Source organism: Sminthopsis crassicaudata, chromosome 2, assembly GCF_048593235.1.
Source record: "Sminthopsis crassicaudata isolate SCR6 chromosome 2, ASM4859323v1, whole genome shotgun sequence".
Lineage (NCBI taxonomy): Eukaryota > Metazoa > Chordata > Mammalia > Dasyuromorphia > Dasyuridae > Sminthopsis > Sminthopsis crassicaudata.
This window is the reverse complement of record NC_133618.1, coordinates 234079163-234093891: the sequence shown is the minus strand read 5'-3', so window position 1 is coordinate 234093891 and position 14729 is coordinate 234079163. Positions and strand designations below refer to the sequence as shown.

Below are 14729 nucleotides of genomic sequence, written 5' to 3'. Positions count from 1 at the left end.
TCGAAGATCCATCCTAATTCTAAGCCCTACAATGTTACAAGTAAGGATAATTATCAGTTATCCTCTTTTACTTTCATGAACTCCATAGAACACATGGGAATAATAGTAATAATAATGATAGCTAATGTTTATGTATCACTTTAAGATGGCAAGGTGCATTATATATTTTATCATCATTGATCTTTGATTTGTCACAGCCTTGTGATGGAACTATTGTTATTATTCCCATTTTTTTAAACTTTTAATTTATTTATTTTGGCAAGGCAATTGAGATTAAGTGACTTAACCAGGATCTCACAGCTAGGAAGTATTAAGTATCTGAGGCCTGATTTGAAATCAGATTCTTTTGACTTCAGGATCCATGCTCTATCCACTGTGTGATCAAGAATCTTCATTCCCATTTTACAGATGAAGAAACTAAGGTTCAAAGGGGTTAAATTATTTGCCTGGGTAATAGCTAGTAAGTACTTGGATCAGGATTTGAACTCAGCTCTTCCAGAGTCCAAGTCCAACACTCTTTCAACTGCAGAAAGTGGACAGAAAAGGAGAGACATGGAGAGGGTATATGACTTACCAAGGTCATATAGACAGAGTTGGAGACCAGACTGCAGAGGGAACCCAGGATTCCCTTCACAGTGCTCCTCCATTAAACTAATCTCCTGGGGTCTTGGAGAGATCCATCCATAAATCCTTGAACGTAGTCTCTACTTTATATCCCAGGGAATAAAGTTGGGAGCTCCCCATTGGCCATAGAACTCTTGCCATCAGCTCCAAACTTCTGTAGGAAACAAATTCTCAAAGCTCCTGACTCACACTCTCTTGTATTCCCAGGCAATTAATATCCACTGGACTCTTACATATTAATAAGGTAGAACCTGGCTCAACAACTGAGCTTATAGTCCCTGACTTCCATAGCCTTGTTGAGTGATGTCTCGTGGGGCCAACAGACATCCGACAAGCCAGGAACAGCTGTCCCCTTTACCAAAACAAAGTGAATGCAAAGTGGAACCTCAGTGAGCACAGATGTGCCTCAAAGTGTGAAAGTGCCTAATGTCAGTGTGAACCAGCTAAGGACAAAAACACCTTACCTCATTATTCTAGCATTGGCAATAATAATGGAATCAAGAAAATTTGTTGTTGGCATTAATTATAAAATAATTAGACATAGAGAAGAGGAAAGAAAGACACTTGTAAGGGAATTTTCATGGACAGTATCTTACTTAATGTATACATTAATTCTGGGAAGGAAACAAAATGATCATTATCCTCCCAATCTTACAAACAAGGAAACTGAAGTCTAAAATAAGAAAGTGACTTATTTGAAGTACCAAATCAAGTCTTGGAAGAGCCAATACTCACATCTCAATTCTGTGTTCTTAACACTGTTCCTCAGAGCAGGATATAGGGCTCAAACTAAAGCACTATAAGGAAAAGATCGATTCCTAAGCCATTAAAATGCAACTCGTGATCATATGTTGAAAATTAAGTAATAAACTAAAATGATGTGGAGTATAACTGGCTTATCTTGCAATTTGTCATGGTTCTGATGAAAAATGGAATTTTTACACCAAAGTATTAGTATTAGACAAAATTAGGAAGATGGTCACAGAATATTAGTGCTGGAAAGAAATGAAACTATTTATAATTTCCTAGATGGAAGGAATATTAGAACATGGATTGTCGGAATTGGGAGTGACTTTAGAACAATGATAACAAAAAAGGCAGGGTTAGAAAGGTCTTGAGATATCATTCAGTCAAACTTCCTCTTGTCCAAGGTCTCACAGTAGGCCATCAGTGCTCTAGCAGGACCTAGAACTTTCTCTTCCTGATTCCCAGCCCATTGATCCATTGAGGAAAAGTCTCATGAATTAGCTGGGAATGTCCCAGGCACCTCTACACAGGAGAAGGTGACTGCTTGACCTCAACTTTTTACTTTTCCTTATTTATCTCCTCTATCAATCCTGTGCCTCAGCCTCTCTCTGGCTGTGGCTAGAGGAAGGACTTGAGGACATTAATCATCAAAAAGCAACCTGACAGTCCTTGCTACAGTTTATCTTACCCTCAGCACATTAAGGAATGAACGAACATTCAAGCATTGAAGGATATCCTGATCACTAATAAGATCCTAGGATTTATAGCTAGAAAGACTTAGCACTCATTTGATAGAGAAGGAAATCGGTCCAAATATCTTGTGTTCCTCTAAGTTACATATGCAGTAATGGTATGGCTACCCTTTCCACCATCCCATCTCACTCAGATGCTGGCTCTTCACCACAGAGTTGGTGTGTCCGTGGGCACAAAGTAAATGGTTCAGTGCCTACATATCATGATTTCTTCAGAATCGGAAACTCCCTCCAGAAACCTAGTTCAAAACCTGTAATTTACTGAAAAAGTCCTAGTTACACAGAAATGAAATAAAGTGCCTAGGGCTGCACAGATAGAAAGTATCAGAGGATTTGAACCCAACTATTCGTGACTCCAAGCCCAATATTTTACCCATCTTAACTTTATTGTGTCACAGACTCCTTTGGGAATGTGGTAAAGCCTATGGATCCCTTAACATAATAATGTTTTTAATGTATTTTAAAATGCATTAAAATGCATTTTAAAATACATGAAATTATAAAGAAAATCAATTATATCGAAGGACTACAAAATAACTTAAAACAAGGTCATAGACCCCTGGTTAAGAGCCCCACACCAGACTATAAATGCTTGAATTTAACAGATGACCTTGAAGTTTCAGTCTTTCTCCTTAATGACATCACTGGACTTGAAATCCTGCCCTTGGGAAGCTTTGTCTTGGGGCTAGACTTCAGCAGAATGTGCCTGCCCAGCCATGCAGAGAGAGCTACCTCCGCCCCTAAGGAGTGGGCTCAGGACTCCTAATAATCTTCCAACAATCCAACAAATTTCCAATCTAACAAATTCAATTCACCAAACATTTATTAAGTATCTACTCTGAGTTAAGCACTGGGGAATAAAGACAAAAAGATACAATCCTTAGAGTTAAGGAACTTATCCTCTTGGGAATGATATGAAAACCACATTGATGAGGAGATACAAAATCCCTTGGGTAAGGAAGCGAGTACTAGCAATTGAGAAAATCAGGGAAGCTTTCCACAATCTATCAGATTTTCAGTCAACATTCATTTAAAGCAGGGGTAGGCCTATATAATCCTTGGGCCATATAAGGCCCTCAAAATCATTTGGTCTAGCCCTGCCAAGGCAATCCCAGACATTGATGAGCTGAAAGTTAGGTACGACAACCTCCCACTGCTTAGGATTTTTAAGTTAATAATTTTGCATAGCCAGCAAATGATGTTATAAATATTCACTGACCTTTGGCAGAAAAAAATGTTACACACAACACACACACACGTACACACTCATTTAAGGACTTGTTCCAATCATTGGGCTCCAATCCATTCTAGGGATTGAAGGCAAAAAACCTCAAGGAAGTAAAATCCTCCTGAATACCTGGCCTAGGTAGGGAACTGACCTTAGAGTCAGGAAGACTTAGTCCTGCTTCTAATATTGTCAGTAGGCTCTTGGAGGAAAAGGCTCTAATAACTGTGGGGCAGGAGGGGAACCAGAAAAGGGGAACCTCCTATAGAAGCTGAGAGTTGAGCTACATCTTAATGAAAATCAAGAATTCTAAAAGGCAAAAGTGAAGAGGGAGAGAATTTCAGGCATGGAAGACAATTAGTGACAATTAGTGAAGGCAAAAGATGAAGTGCCATGTTGGAGGAAAAGAAAGTGGTTGAGACAGAAGCCTTGAAGAAAGATAAGATTTGTGAGAAGCAAGGATCTGGAGGAAGTATATTGTAGACATTGGTTTGTATGAATGCAAGAAGGCAGGGGAAAGCAGTTGGGCTACAATGGAGTTTCATGGAAAATGGCAAGATTTATATCTGGACCTGAATAAGGTTCAAGCCACATCTCCTATTATTCTCTCTATTCATCATATAGGCAATCATAGATAGCTGGGAAGAGTAGGATTTGCCATTTACCCAAGAAGTTTCCACGAGGTGATAAATAGTTCAATGACTCAGGTTGTCAAAGCTAAGGGGACAAGAACAGAGAATGATGGCTAGAGCGAAGAGAAAACTTAAAGCTTCTCTAGCTCAGGCTAAAATTGACAGAGCAACTCTTGGATGATCTAGGACCCCTTCATAGAAGGATAATCTTTAAAGTATAAAGTAAAATTTATAGGATAACAAAAGAAGCAGTTTATTAAAATGCAGTACAAAATATGGTTAACATTGTAAAACTATTTTTAAAAGACAAAGCATGACAAAATATGCAATAAAATAAAATATAAAGATGCAAAATGATTTTAAAAATATATTTAATTCCCTGAAATCTACTCACAGATATCTCCTTCCATGGACCCTTTCATTTTACAGATGAGAAAAATAAAGTCTGGAGAAAAAAGTGAATAATCTAAGATCAGGCAATAAATTAGTGGTGGATCCATGACCAGAACTAAATTTTCCTAATCCTAGGTTAGAGCCCTTCTCACTGAACTTGAGCAGTCACTGGAATCCATAGCTCTGGCTTATTATCCCCATGCTATTTTAGTTCCCATAGTACTTTCAGGGCAGCATTTGGGCATTTTCTGATGCATAGCTAATGGAATCCCCCAAACTCACTTCACTCTCACCACATTTTCTCTCCTTCATCAATCACCTACCCAGATAGAACCACAAAGACTCCACTATAAAGATTATGACTGTGGGATTCCCTAATATCTGTAGGACACATCCTACCTACTCCTTAGACCCAATCCTTTTCCCTTTCTTCTATTTTTCCCTTCCCTCCCCTCTCTACCCATCAATCCTCCCTTACTTAGTCTGGGCCCCCTAAGATCTCTGAAAACAGAAGACATTTGGCTATAATTTTCCACTAGTTCCTGGAACTGGGAGGTGTTTTCTGAAATGAACCGAACTGAACCCAAATGACCCTGAGTTTCCCCTCTCATTACCCCCACAAGTCAGGTCTTTCCTATCTGAAAGGTGGAAGTGTGTAATAAAATCCCCTGAGGTCAACAGGCTGCCCCCAATCCCCATAACCAGATTGGCTCCCATGATTCATCTGATTAAAACTGGGGAACACTAATTCCCCAGAGGCCAGGGACACCTGAGCGGTTGAAAATAGAGACTACCGGATGTTCTACAAATAGCTGGACAGCTCCCACACATACCTTCTGTATTCTAAAAGGGAGGGGAGGAAGACAAGGGGAGGGGAAAAGGCAAATCACTTTTTCTGGAGACAGCACAATGCAGTAGAAAGAACACTAGCATACTTAAAAGTCAGTAATAAAAGCTCCTTGAGGGCAGGAACTGTTCATTTTTGCCAGGCACAGTGTATGGCATATAGTAAGCATCTAATAAATGCTTGTAGATTAGATAGATCTGGGTCCTATTCTCAGATGCAAGTCTCTTTTCTCACCTATCAAATAGGTATAATCCTCATGTTAATCTATATACCCTATAATACTTAATCAAATAGATATGAACATAATTCACAGAATTGTTATCATCAGCTGTAGGATCTGGCCTCAGAAGGAAGGCAGCATTCACATCCTCCCTCTGACAGATACTAGCAAGTCACTTAACTTTTCAATAGTAGAAACAATTCTCTATGACTAAAATTTGCAGGGGACTTGCAAAGCTGCATTGGTAAAGGAATTTCCTCTTCCCTATATCTATAAGATCATAGGTTTCTGTGATCTCAGGTCCTAACCCTCTTATTATTATTATTATAGCTTAGTCTTTGCAAGTGAAAAAAAAAATTCTGGAAATTCAGCCAGAGGCAGGTCTCTTCTGGACTTGAAGTTGGGAGGAGAGCCCTGGTTATTCTTCTTAATCATAGAATTTAGAGCGAATCCAATTCCCTCTAATTTTACAGAGATGGAAACTAATGCCTAGAAAAGTCAAGTATATTATTTAAGTTCATATAACTAGAAAGCCACAGTCAGGATTAAAACTCAGGTCCCCTGATTCCTGTTCTAGTGTTCTTTCTACTCTCCAATGTTAATTTTACCTTCAAAAGACACATACCCTTTTCCTTGCCCTTATGCCATCTCCCCTCCAAAGAAAAAGTCACTAAAACAATATGGCAGCTGCCCCCAATCATCTCTGCCATAGTAAAACTCCCATCAGTCACAGATTCCAAGAAAGGCCAAATCACCAGATTGGTTCTTCGTGTTCTTTACAAAGCAACCCCCCCAAAAAAAAATCATCATTGAGTATGCAATTTCTATGTCAAAGGCTCTGTGGGTGGGACTGTGAGGGAAAAAGTAATAGGGAATCATTCTATAGACTCTTAATTGGTCCTACTAGACTATAAGCTCCCCGAAACCAGGAAATGTGTATGTTACCTAATATTCTTCCCAATTGCCTAGCAAAGGGCTGGGAGCACAGTAAATGTTAATAATTTTTAAAGTTTAGCTCAACATAAGAAAAATCATCCTAATTATAGAAAAATATGCAGGTTCCCATAGAAGGTAATGGGATCCCACTAACTATAACTTTCCAAAAATAGGCACCAGTTAGGCTAGAGAGCTGTGAGCTGCTTCCTGGCATTGAGATCTAGTGACTCCATCAATGGAATTGAGAAGCATCAGTGCAGAAAGACTCCTAGATTTGGAGTTAAAACTTGGGTTTGAATCTTAGCTTTGCCACTTATTCCCTAAGTGACTTAGAATGAGTCACTTGACTGTCATGACCTCAGTTTCCTTAACTGTAAAAAGGAGGAATTTCTTAGATGGCTTCTGAGATCTCTTCCAAATCCAAATTTGTAAATAAAATTGGTGGCTCATCTTATTTTTTGAGTTTCTGATGGCTTTTTTTGGCCATTGATATATTATTCTTTTTTATAATAGCCTTTCATCTTCCAAAATACATGGAAAGATAGTTTTCAACATTCACCCTTGCAAATTTTTCTCCTTCTTTCCCCAACTCTCCCCTTCCCTAGACAGCAAGTAATCCAATATAGGTTAAACATGTTCAATTCTTCTAAACATACTCCTACCTTTATCGTGCTGCACAAGAAAAATCAGATCAAAAAGGAGAAAATAAATGAGAAAATAAAAAACAAGCAAGCAAACAACAACAAAAAGGTGAAAATACTATATTGTGATCCACATTCTGTCCCAATAGTCCTCTGGATGCAAATAGTTCTCTCTATCACACACTCTAACACACAAGTCTGTCATAATTGGCCTTAATCACCTCGTTGTTGAAAAGAGATGCCTTTTGCCCTTCGTTTTGATCTCACAGTGATTTTGTTATATTGTTCTTCTTCTTCCATTGAGCCCTCCCTTATAACAAGACAAAAATATTTAAGCAAAACCAGCCAACATGTACTATGAAACATTACACCATTCCATAGTCAAAAACTTCCCTTCTCCACTTCTCCAGTGAAAGGAAGTATGTATCCTTATGTCTTCCCTGAAGTCAAGATTACTTGCTATAGTGACCAAATGGTCAGTTTTCATATTATGGTATTCATTGTGAACTCTTTTCTGTTCAGGAGCCATCTGCTAGTGGCTGGGGATCTAATTCTGACTAGTAGAATAGATCCCTTCATGGGAGAGGATGATAACAATACAAGGAGACTGAGAGGCATTCTCTGACCTCTTCCGTCTTCCCTCTTGCCTCCAATTTATTTCATTCCCAATCCACAAAACAACATGTGCATCAGTAAAGGCTGATTTGCAGTTCCTTCAAGTGTGTTATGATTCACAGTTGTGGGAGTTTTCAGAGCACCGACCAGCCCCTTAATAGTACAATCCCCTTTAACCCCTTTCAGATTTTCTGGGTTTTACATTTAGGTGTGGTCCTTAATACTTTTCCTGATTCTTTCATATTATGGTATTTATTGGGTAGACTTTTTCTTTCATATTATGGTATTTATTTTGTAGACTCTTTTACTGGTTCTGATCACTTCTCTCTGTATCATGTCACATAAGTTTTGCCATGTCTCTCTAGCATTCCTTATAATGTGCATTTCTTATATATATATTATATATATACAAATACATGCATATATGTTATAGATGTACATATACTTATGTGTATAAATGTGTATATATACACCAAGATATATATAGAGAGAATGTTTCTATCTCTGATCTCTTTGTAAAAACTAATACATCATTTTCCATAGTAGAGATATCAAGCCCAAAGAATATGAAGAGTTTAGGCATTTTTCTCAAATAATTCAAAATTGTTTTCTATAATGACTAGAATTTCATTTCACAATCGGTGGTTTTGATTAGAGAAGAATTGTAAAGAGGTGATTGCTTTGGGCCTGGGCTTAGTAATGGCCATTTTCAGACAGCCATATCTGTTTTCTTTTCTTTCTATCCCTTTCTTTATTTATTCATTCCTTTCTTTCTGTTTTCCTTTCTTTCCTTTCCTAACTCCCTTCCCTTCCTTTTTTTTATTCTTTCCTTTTCTTTCTCTCCCTCTTTCTTTATTTCCTTCTTCTTTCCTTATCTTTCTTCCTTCCTATCTTCTTTTCATTTTTCTTCTCTCCCATATTAGAAATTCATGGGCTACCCTGTTGTATTACTGATTAGTACAGAGGCTTTGACCTACTCCATTCCTGATCCCTTTAGGCAACCTAGTGATCCTATAGCCCTGGCTCAACATATTTCTTCTAGACTCAGTTCAGCCCCATGACCATCTTAATTCACCATAGCTTAGAACTTTTAAGCTTATAAGTCTCACACTCCCCAAGAGCTGAAATTACAGAGCTGTGCTGCCATGCTCAGGCTTTGCCTGCTTTCCGCAGTATTCTCTGTGTTCCTAAAGGGAACCAATTCCAGAACAAGATCCTGAATCCTAAGAAATGTCCTACAAAGACTCGGAGACCCAAAGTCCTGGGTATCTGATCTCCCTCCTAAATATGACCCCTCCCCATCTGATATTTGCCTATAGACATGCTGAAGACCTTGGAGGAAGCATTCAGGCATATAGGAAAAGTCCCCAAATCTGTATCCATATCTGGCATTTACTGTGACTTTTTTTATACCTGCCTCTCTAGGATTCACTTTTCTTCTTTGTGAAATTCAATGACTTTTCCAAGGTCACAAGACCTGGTACAGTGGAAAGAGCATCAGTTCTGGAGATAAAGAGCCTGAGCTTGAGTTTTGCCTTTATAGTCCTAATTTCTACATCCATAAAACAAGGAGATTGGGCAAAATGGTTTTCAGCATTCCTTTTAGCCCTTGTTCTATTGTCCTGTACATTCACAGTTGTACAAAGACTTTCCAGTTCTCAGTTCTGTGAGAAAAGACAAAGGTGAATAAGCCAAATAGTCCCATTTATTTGTAGGGGTCAACTAAGGACTCCTCTCGCTAAGGACCGAGAATTTGTTCTGGAGCATTTCCTGAAAAAAAAAGTCCTTCCTCTGTTGAAATGGGGAGAGACCATGGCAGAATGTTCTTGGTTTCTACAAATAATCATCATAAAACACATTTCAATAAGAACTTAATGCAGTTGAAATAGCACTTTCCTCTACACATTCCCATAAAGTATGTAGTACAAATATTATCTCCATTTTATTGAGGTAAAAAATAAGATCTTGAAAAGGGAAGTGACTTACAGCTAAACTATAGAAATCAGACTGAGATTTTTGAACTCTAAACCCAGTGATTTACAGTTAATAAATCAATTAGCATTTATTAAGCTCTTACTATGTGCCAGGCATTGTGCTAAGCACCGGGGATATAAAAGAATGTGAACATTCAACTCCTGGCTTCACTGTCTCTGAGATCACATCTAAAATATGCTATTTTGTCAGACCCCAAATAGGGAAAAATATTCAGAACGAGGAGATGAGGGTGATCAAATCCCTCCTGAAGCATTCTGTCCAGTTGTGTCAGGTCATAGGAAGGATTAGAAAAGCTGGAGGGCATTAGAGAGGAATGGGACTCCTCATGTTCTATGAAGAAATAGTTGGGAAAACTGGGGGCATTTAGCCTAGACTAGAGGAGATTCAATGTGAACATGAACACTGTCTTCAGTTTCTGAAGAGCTGTCAGGTAGAAGAAGGGCTCGTTTTGATCCAGAGGGCAAAACTACTAATAATACCACCTTACTATCGGCCAAGCGCCAGGCTGAGCACTTCACAATTACTTCATTTGATATTTATAACAGTCCTCAAAGTAGGTGCTATTATTTATCATCCCCACTTTGCAGTTGAGGAAACTGAGGCATATATAGGTGAACTGACTTACCCAGGTTCACAAAGCTAAATATCTGAAGCCACATTTGAATTCAGGTCTTCCTGACTCCAGGACTATTCACTGTATCACCTACCTACCTAACAGATAGAAGTTACAAAAAAACAGATTTTGCTTCTCAACAGTTACAGTTGTGCAACAATGTAGACGACTGATCTCAGAGAGTGAGTTCGCTGGATTGCAAGTGTTAAAACACAGGCAGAGTGAGCTGGAGCTCCTGGAATTCTTATATCATTCTTATATCATCTTATATCATTTGGTTATAGGCCAGATGAAATTTAAGAGTCTTCTTTTTAAAAAATTAATTTTTTTTCATCTTTTGATTACCTAAAAATTAATTTAGGCACATATTTAACCTATATTGTTTGCTATCTAGGGGAGATAGGAGAGGGGAGGGAGAGAAGGCAGAAGAAAAACTTGGACATGAGGTTTTGCAGGGGTGAATGTTGAAAACAATATTTACATGTATTTGGAAAAATAAAAGGTATTATAAAAATAAAAATAGGATTTGTTACTTAAAAATAAAATATAAAAATTAATTTAAGATCTTTTCCAGCTCTCAGAGTCTATGATCTTCTATTTACTAAGCACTGAGAGAGGCAGGTTTGTGGGATATAGGACAAAAATGAGAGGTGGGAGTTGGGATCCCTACTTCAAAAGCCTTTATCTAAACAGATAAACATAAGAAGTGAAAAATAACTTAGAAAATAGAATGTTGCACATGAAATGGATTTTAAAGACCATCCAGACCAAGTACCTCATTTTATGGGAGGCAGCCAGGTAGTTCAGGAATTAGAGTATTGGAGGACTTGAGGTCAAATCTGAGATCAATTACTTTAGATCTGTGTGACCCTTGGCCACGTCACGTTACCTTTGTCTCCCTGTTTCCTCAACTGTAAAATGGGAATAATAATGATAACTCCCCACTTCCCCAGGTTGTTTGTGGGCATCAAAATGTAACACATATTGCTTAGCACAAAGTAGGTGCTATTATTATTTTATAATAATAACTCCCCACTTCCCCAGGTTGTTTGTGGGCATCAAAATGTAACACATATTGCTTAGCACAAAGTAGGTGCTGATTTTTCTCTTTTCCTTTTCTCTGCAAGGGCACATTCCCAGGTGTAAAGGGGAGAGCCATCTCAACAACCAACCAAGGTTAAACAGACAATAGCTGGTGCATAATTTATGTGTCTGCCTTTGCAACACATCAATTATGAGTATTCCATACACTTTGATAGGGGCTGGGACTTATGCAGATCGAAATACAGTGTGTATATAAAAACTCCTAGAACCACTCTTCCAATGATGCATTTGCATTATCCCCTACAGTTTTGTAGATTGCTACTTCCTAACCCTGAAAATCTCTTTCTTTCTCTCTCTCTCTCTTTCTTTCTCTCTCTCTCTCTCTCTCTCTCTCTCTCTCTCTCTCTCTCTCTCTCTCTCTCTCTCTCTCTCTCTCTCTGTCTCTCTCTCTCTCTGTCTCTGTCTGTCTGTCTGTCTGTCTGTCTGTCTCTCTCTCTCTGTGTCTCTTTCTCTCTCCTCTCTCTCTCTCTCTCTCTCTCTCTCTCTCTCTCTCTCTCTCTCTCTCTCTCTCTCTCTCTCATACACACGCAAACAAATTTGATGGTGCAGGCAAATTTAACAACATATATGTATGCATACATATATGGTTATATATACAAATCCACATATACATAAATACCAGCACATATCTATGTAACATTTATACAGATAATATATAACATATAATCTATATAATGCTATATTTAATTGTATGTGTATTATTAGGATCACAGAACACAAAATGTCAGAACTAGAAGGAGACACAGAGAGCTTTAAAAAGCTCAATGAATTGCTCAGAGCCACATAAGTAGTAAACTGCAGAGTAAGATCTGATTTCAAAGCCAGTGTTTTTACTACACTACTACCGCATCTAACCAATGGGATGAATAGTACTATTTATGGTACTAGTGTCATAAATGAAAAGAACACTGGACCAGTAATCAGAAGACCTGAGGTCTAGTCCCAAAGCTGCTATTGATTTATTTTGTGTCTCTGGGACAAGTTATTTTCCTTACCTACCCTATCTGAGCCTCAATAAAAAGAGTAGATTGGGCAGAATGATATTTATCTAACATAGTCTTTTCAGCACTAATATTCTATGTCCCTATATGCTAACTTTCCTATGTGTTCTGGGTTCTAATATGCTGTGTTCTAAGGTCCTTCCCAGCCAGGAGCATGCAGGAGCCAGCTCTAATCAGCTTACAAAGCCCATTGTTAAATTATCAGTGAGCATTTATACTTCCAAAATTGGCAATCACTGCAATTCAGGGCTTGAGTTATTATTTTGTTGATTTCTAGACCTTAGTGTTAATAATGCAGATTAAAGTTAAAAGTAGATTGCAATTTTTTTTCTTAATAGCTTCTCATCCAGAAATTTTGTGCAACCCCAGATAAATAGGCATATAAAATAGATATACATCTCAAAAATTTATTGATAATAATTTTTATTTAACATTGTTGATTAGAGAAATGAAAATTAAGACAAGTCTGAAAGAGTTCACCTTTACACCTCTCAGATTGGCTAAGATGACAGGAAAATATAATGACAAATGTTGGTGGGGATATGGGAAAACTGGGACACTCATACATTGTTGGTGGAGTTATGAAATGATCCAACCATTCTAGAGAACAATTAGGAACTATGCCCAAAGGGTTATCAGACTGTGTGTACCCTTTGATCCAGTAGTGTCTCTACTGAGTCTGTATTCCAAAAAGATCATAAAAAAGGGAAAAGGACCCACATGTTCAAAAATGTTTGTAGCAGCCCTTTTTGTAGTGACAAGGAACTGGAACATGAGTAGATACCCATCATTTGGGGAATGGCTGAATAAGTTATGGTATATGAATATTATGGAATATTATTGTTCTATAAGAAATATCAGTGGGATCCAACTCACTTCCAGTTGATCAATGATGGACAGAGGTAGCTGCACCCAGAGAAGAAACACTGGGAGGGGAATGAAAATTGTTAGCACTAATATCTGTCTGCCCAGGTTGCATGTACCTTCGGATTCTAATGTTTATTGTGCAACAAGAAAATGATATTCGCACACATTTATTGTACCTAGACTATATTGTAACACATGTAAAATGTATGGTATTGCCTGTCGTCGGGGGGAGGGAATAGAGGGAGGGGGGGTAAATTGGAAAAATGAATACAAGGGATAATATTATAAAATATATATATATATATAATAAAAAAAAAAAAAAAGAAAGAAATATCAGTGGGCTGATTTCAGAAATGCCTGGAAAGATTTACATGAATTGATACTACGTGAAGTGAGTAGAACCAAGAGAACATTATACATGGCAACAACAAGATTATGTGATGATCAACTGTGTTGGACTTGGTTCTTTTCAACAGTGAGGTGATTCAGGTCAATTCCAATAGTTTTGTGATGGAGAGAGTCATCTGCATCCAGAAAGAGGAATATGGGAACCAAATGTGATCACAACATAGTATTTTCACCTTTTGTTGTTGTTGTTATTGTTTGCTTGCTTGTTTTTTTTTTCTCATTTTTTTCCCTTTTGATCTGGGTTTTTCTTGTGCAACATGCAAGGGTAAATGTTGAAAACTATATTTGCATATATATTGAAAAATGAAAAGTTATTAGTATAAAAAAATAAAGGCATGGATTTCAAAAAATAATAATTTTATTTGATTTTATTTATTTTAGCAATTTTTATTTATTTGGTCATTTTAATAATTTATTAATAATAATTTTGTGACCTTCATCTTCAGTTACCCAACCAATGACAATTCACAGTTTAAGAAGCCTTGATTACCATACTGTTTTCTCCATTGTATAGATTAGGAAATTTATTCCTTGTTGGGTTCAGTGACTTGGTTATAATCCTGGGACTAGTAAGAGAATTAAATTACAAACTAAACTTCCTGATTCCAAATGCCGAATTCTATATCCTTATATATACCATATTGGCTTTCTATAGTGAAAATAACCTGGAGACCATGAAGTGAGATGATACAAAGATCTAGTTTCGTGGGATAAGACTAGACATATGATCTCATTGGTATGATGAATGAGGAAATTCCCTCCATTAATACTAGGCAGCACCTTCTCTGAAATTGAGAATCATACATACTTGGCCAGATCATACAGCTTATATATGTCACAAGCAGAATTCTTGTCCAAATCTTCCTGGATTTGAAGCCAGTTCTGGTACAGAGCTTTGTAACCCCATGGACCATATGATCCATGAAATATTCTTGGCAAAGTTACTGGAGTGATTTGCCATTTCTTTCTCCAATGTATTAAGAAAAACAGAGTTAAGTAACTTGCCCAGGATCACACAGCTAATAAGTGTCTGAGGATGGATTTGAATTCAGGTCTTCATGACTCTAGGACTAGCACTCTCTCTCCATTGATCTATCTAGCTGCCTCCA

At 37.6% G+C, this 14729-nt stretch overlaps 1 protein-coding gene across 2 annotated transcripts in view; it reads left to right on the top strand.

Moving 5' to 3' along the window:
• The window catches only part of KCNB1 (potassium voltage-gated channel subfamily B member 1), a 125027-nt gene that overhangs the window by 98094 nt on the left and 12204 nt on the right, over nt 1-14729 (top strand). The gene's annotated exons all lie outside the window — the stretch shown is intronic.